Genomic DNA, 6,589 nt, shown 5'->3' with positions numbered 1-6,589 from the left:
ACTATCTGTTGTAAGTATAAGCTTTTACCTGGAATTTTGTCTGTTAAAATTCGGCTGGACAAGTTTGTAATTCATGTTGGTGAGACAATATTGAGATATATGCTTTTATAAAATATTATTGGCATTTGAGTAAATATTTTAGGTAAGAAAGAAGTGTAAACTTTTTTAAAGAATTTATGAAGGTTTTTTTACCTATTTCGGCCCATTTTTGTGCATTTTTATTATAAGGAAATTTTCAATTATGTTAATATCCCTTTATTAACTAATTATATAATGCATGTAGTTCAGAATATTTTAATTTTACCGCGTAGACCTTTTTTAGTCCCATTATATCAATAGCCATCTATGAGAATATCATTTTGTTACATAATTTTTTTTTTTTGGATTTTATATGCACATGCAATATTAAAATTTGTAGTTATTATTACAAGAATATTTAATAAAATCAACCCAAATGGTATGAATATAGTGGGATTTTGTATGATATATGTATAACATGCGATTAGACACGTATCTTGTATTTTCTTTTGATTCTTAAATTTTTTTTCACACTCTCTTTGAAGAAATTTTATCAAAAGTAATATGTGAAGCACTATTATTTAAGCAAGGAAAAATAATTTTCAAAGTTTTCACTCAATAGACTATCTTAAATACATTATTTCTACAGACATATATTGTACTTTGAACTTGAGGTATCTTATTTGCAAAATATTTCAGAAATGCTTTATGTACTAAAGTAAGCAGTTTTATGTCGATCCTAAATAATCGAATTCTCAAATATCACTAAAAATATACATTAAAACTGAAGTGAGTAGCGGAATGTTTTATACGGTAACTATAACATGAAGAAGGCAGACCGATCATTCATTTAAAGCGCGCCTGTTTTTTCGCAAAACGTATGCTCCGTTTTTATGTTTACTGAGTACCTGGTTGTGTATAAGTAGTGTATCCAGCAACACTTGGAAACTTGCAGTCAGTCTCTTGTTCCAGTTGTGGCTGATACATATTACACCATGGATTCTTCGTCGCACAATTTAAGTAATATCCCCGTTGATATGGTTGTTTGTATCTTGAAGAAATTGTTAGTAATGGGGTGTTTTGAAGATTTTTTTCATTGTTTCATGGTATGGTGCCGGAGTCAACGGCGTCGTGTGATTATCCAGTTTCTGTGCGCATATCCAATTGAGGAGCTCTATAAGTTTTCACGTGTTAATAGTCCGAGTGAAGTTGGCTTTTTCTATCGTTTTTTGTTTATAGCGTCCAACCTAGAGATTCCGGCAGCTAGGTGTTTTGTCCCATGCCAAAAGCTGGTATGTGGATTTGGAAACATTGATGCACAGTTACACGTGCTGCTGGGTCTATCAATTAAAGGTCATTTCTTTTTGAAAGTAGCATGGGTTGCATTTCAGCTGTTGTACAATGGTGGTGATAAGACTTGTGTTGTGAAAAGTGTTCGTGATATTTTTGGCTATCCACACTATGGGAGTTATGTATTTGAAAAGGTTCGCTACCTTGAAAGTATTTCCGCGAATAAGGCTGTTAATCCACTGTTTGTTAGCCGAATAGTTGATCTTCGTTGCAAAATCCATTCCATCCTATTGCCAGCTCATGAGGGTGACGAAGAACAGAATCTGTTTGAATGTTATGCATGTAACATCTGTTTGATCCCCTAGGTCCCTTTTCACGTTCTTTTTCCCCTTTCATGACCTAGGTTGTGGTCCGACACCTGGTGCTAGGAAATTGGAGGTTTCATTGATGTCTAGAATTCTGGAGACTTGTTTTAGTGTCTACACTTTTTATTATAGAAGCCTCGTTGTGAGACAGCCTCTGTCTTGATGTTCTCAGGCTGTGGTTGTGCTCTGATGTTGTTACGTTAGTGGCAAAGCCTATTTTATATTTTCGTTGATTGTTAGCTTCTCTTTGTTATGTTATATTTTTCATCGACAAGTTTGATGATTAACGTTTCTTTAATACTGATATTAGTTATGTTAAATTTTTGAAGTCGCTCAATAAGTACTTGATTTCATTCCAAAACCGGAAGATTTCTAAATGAAAGTTTTATGGACGGTACTCGGTTATTGGGAATATAGATTTCAATTTTAACCTGCATTTTGCGGACATAAATTTTATTTGCTAGATAATTTAACAGAATTTGAAATTTTAATTTTCACTCTACTCCACCCTCAAACCAATAGCACAGCCTCCAAAAGACACGAGAGGAATCCAGAATGCTTTGACCCAACTGTTTGGAAGTATACTAGACCGTCTTAAAGATTTAAGCTACAATAGCTATAAGTTAGTTACTACGAACAATTAGATTTCCTTGGAAAGTATAGACGTCCAACTTCAACCTCCCAACTACAGAAGCACTTTCTTTACAGTGGCTAGAAATAATTAAAAATTCCATTTACATCCACATCCTTTTGAAAAAAAGAAATTTATACCAAGTAGCTGGGAAATGAAATCATGACAGAATTTTAATGCCAACAATGTTCGACTGACAGGCAATGAATAGACGTCCTGTTATCCACCTTGAAAACTCACAAATTATATAAGGGAACTAAAAACTGAGAAATAAAACATCCTATCAAGTACATATATGAATATATACGTTTGCATCCTAAACCAGTTTCTTGAAAAGCTCCTTAAATGCAAGGGGAGTTAAAGTGGGTTGGCTTATAAAACACACGCACACCGTTAGAAAAGGCAGAGTATTTTACCTAGCAATGGAGCTCTTGAGGTGATTGTTCTTTAGAAGCAGAACTAGACACACCCTAGAACACTGCTCCTTAGCTGGTTCATTTAATATACTGGAGCTTTTATTATTGAGGCCAAAAAATGCCCACACCTTAGGGTGCTATCTTGTAAATCAAAATTGAAATGTCTTTACTAAATCCTTCTTTTAAATAAATGCCAACTACTTACAGTTCTACTTATCAGAGCTTGAAAGAAGTGAAAGAATTTAAATTTTGAGAAATCCCATATTGGCATGTGTAAGTCTAATCTTGAGATTTGGAGGGAGGGAATATACCGAACAATAAGTAATAATGTACTCAAAAGTAGTCCAGAGATTTCAATTGAAACATAGAAAGAACAAATCTTGTTTCGTTTACATACAGCCTACAATTATATGAAGAAACCATACAATGGAAGCTGCATGAAACCAAGTAGATCACGTGTCATAATTATTCCAGTGTCAGCAGTTAATTGCGGAGATTGTAGAGATACTGCTTAATGTGTGGCATAAGGATAAATTTAGTGCATGTAATTGGATATTTTAAGAGCATTGGAACTAAGCTAGGCATCTGTTCTTCATCTTTGTATATTGGACGATTCCGTCCACTATTACTTTACGAGTGGTATTTTGTTTGTCCAGTGTGGTCTTTGACATGTAGGACAATGTTGGGCCTGTTCCATATATATTTTTAGCATACATGTTAATTTTTCTGAAAAATGTTTTCATTTAAAATATTCGAGGTAATTGCAGTGACCTGGTTGAAGGGGTAATGAAATTTCGTCCACATGTAATGCATAGGGTTTTCTTGTACAGATTGGTATGTCTTCACTTTTTGAAAATTTGAGTGTATACAAGTTTTAAATTTGATTTCTACTTGCTTTTATTTTAGTAGGAGTAATGCTCTCGGTGCTAATCTGATTACACCGGCCATGGTGTCGCCTTTTGCTATGTACTTGGCTAAAATGGAACGTGTTGTTGAATCTTGGAATTCAAAACAAATTACCTAATCTGTTCTTGCATGTAATTGGCTTAAGTTGTTATTAAGTAGTTTAAGTATTTTACTTTAGTTTAGAACCCATAGGCACTGTTAACGGGAGAAATTGGTTAACAACAGATGTGGGTACCTGAGTGATTTCCGGAAGGAACAGCGAAGAACACGGGACGGGAAGTGATGGATGATGTAGCTGATCTTGTGTTTGATCCTCGAGAGAAAGAGAGAAAGTGTTCTCAAGCGTTTCTCAGCAAGAATCAGATAATCAGCACAAGAGGCCTACGTACCCTATTTATAGGGGTTCAAGCTACAATGTAGTTCTTACGGGCCAAACTTCTTAGCGCGGGCTAAGTGTCAGTCCGGTCCATCAGGGCCCAGGTCCGTAGGACCTCGAGGACCGCCGTCGGAAGAGGCCCATACTCGCATGGCCTAAGCCCATATGGCAAGAGGCTGTCATGGAGCGGGTCAGAGAATGGATATTGATCCAATAAGTCCTCGTATGGGGCGAGGGAGCCCGTTCATCCTCTATGGGGCGAGGGAACCCATTCCACAAGGTGTAACTCTGATAATGAGAGTCCAATGGACCCATTAGTGTAGAAGAGATTGGTAGGGAGTCCTGAGCCGGGTCTTGACGCAAACGACCCCCGGACCAGTGACTCCACTCTCCTCGCGACCCCCCTCCGCCAAGATGAGCCGGAGTGGGGCGAGGCCAGGAGGGCGACCCCTCTTTGGCGAGCCCGGGGTCGCGACCCCCGCTTCGCCAGGCGAGCCCTTCTTCATCCTTGTAAGGCTGGGCCATCCTTCCCACGGGTCATTTCCAAGGCACTCGTGGGCCGGTTTCCCCCCTCGGGTTGGTTAATGAAACTCCTTGATTGTTTAATAGAGCCCACATACCCTTCTGGGCCTACTAAGGCCCATGCCTATTTTTGGGCGTAACAACTACCCCCCGATTCCTGTTCACTATTGAGAAAGCGGGGAGGAATCCAGGCGAGGCCCTGCCAAGAGTTTCATCTGACAAGGCGATCCTGGCGAGGCCAAGTCCCTACGAGGCGATCTCAGGCCCTACTTCTCGAGCCTTAAGACAGCGGGCCCTCGTAGAGCGACCCCTCCATAACCGTTAGGGGTGTGACAGTTGTCGTGCAACATCGAGGGGGCACCCAATGAGAAGACGACGCGTGTACACTGCTACCCTCTCTCTCCTCTGCCTATATAAACCCCCAATGATTTGAAATCATTTCTTCACATTTCCAAAAACAAACATTCTCAACAGCTGTCTTGAGCTCCGAGATCTGGCAAACATCAGAGTGTTCATCCGGCCAGCTAGAAGATCATCCTCGCACTCCAGCAGATCATCCACTCCCAGTTCATCTTCATCGTCCTCGTTTTCTGGAAAAGGTGAGTCCTTTCCTTATATTTTCCTGTTTGTAAGTCTTCCTATGTGCTTCATAACTGTTTTGCACACATAATTCTTGCATATAATCACTCTCACATGATTAGCGAGCCGTAGAGTAACGACCCCTACCAATGCGACCCCGACCCGGAGATTTCCTCGAGCGACCCCATCGACCCGGGCTCGCTAAGCGACCCCCCAGTGCTCGGGCTCGCTGAGCTACCCCCTATGTTAGGGCTCGCAAAGCGACCCCCCAATTATCTTGGTTGGTCCGCGTGTGCGAAGTGAGGACACATAGATGAACTTAGTTCCTTTCTTTTTCTACTTTTCTTGCCCTTCATTTCCTTTGTGATTTCTTTTAAGGCACACACCTAATCCACACCATCTTTTTACAGATGTCTGAGAGCACGAGCCATTCTAGCCACGTCTCTTCGCCTATGAGCCATTTTCATCACCATCAAAGAGGTTCCGCTGAATTCCAACAGGAGTTAAATGAGATCTCTAGCACGAGTCGCCACCCTATTGACCCCGCTGCCGCTATAAGCGAGGAGGCCGCCGTGAACATTGCCAGGGTGGAGTCCTCCATGCACAGTGGGTCTAGCTCTCTCCACCTGCTTCTAGACCCTTTGTGGGCTAAGGAGGACTTTCATTCGTTGAGAGATCCCGAGGGATGGAAGGGAAAGCAGCCGTCTCGCCCACAGGGGGGCCTTATTGATTTTTCCATAATAGAGGATGAGCCTCACCCGTTGAGTAAAGAGGAGGCTGACGCCCAAATTGAGCAAATGGTCAAGGCCAGGAGGAAGGGGAAGCACATCGACCTGAGCAGTGAGTCAAGTGACACCCCTAGAGACGCCTCTCTTGGCGAGGCCTATTATGATCTGGGGTCGTCTGACGATGACAGCGACCCGTCATGGAGGGAGGGCGACCCCTTCCCTGAGTATAAAGATGAGTTTACCACCCCCGAGGCGACCTCGGCCGAGTTGGAGGAGGTTACACGGTCTATCGACTTGTGTAACTATGAATATGTGCCAGATCCTTCTGAGGTTGAATATGTCACGACCCCTCAGCCGGAGTTGGAAGGGGCCATTACTTTGGGCCCGCTTTCGGATGACACCTCTTCTTCCTCGAAGCCTCAATCGCCTCGCATCTTGGCTTGCCGTGACTTATCCACTTCTTTATCCGCGGAGGAGCTCGTGGAGTTAGTGGATTCGTACAGGCTGAGGGGTCGGGTCGTCTTGCCGCGCCCCCATCAAAGATGTTATAGATTCAACTTTCCTGAGAATGGGGGCCGGATTCCACGGCTCGTTTTATCTTCCCATTTGGTGAGGCTCGGGATCACCTCTCCTCTTCATCCCTTTATTAAGGACGTATGTGATTTTTATCATCTGGCCCCTCTTCAAATCAATCCCAATGCCTATCGGTCGATAATTGCATTGTATATAATTTATGGTGAGGAGGGTTTCGGCACCTT

This window comes from Daucus carota, chromosome 4, assembly GCF_001625215.2.
Source record: "Daucus carota subsp. sativus chromosome 4, DH1 v3.0, whole genome shotgun sequence".
NCBI lineage: Eukaryota > Viridiplantae > Streptophyta > Magnoliopsida > Apiales > Apiaceae > Daucus > Daucus carota.
This window is presented reverse-complemented; position numbering follows the sequence as displayed.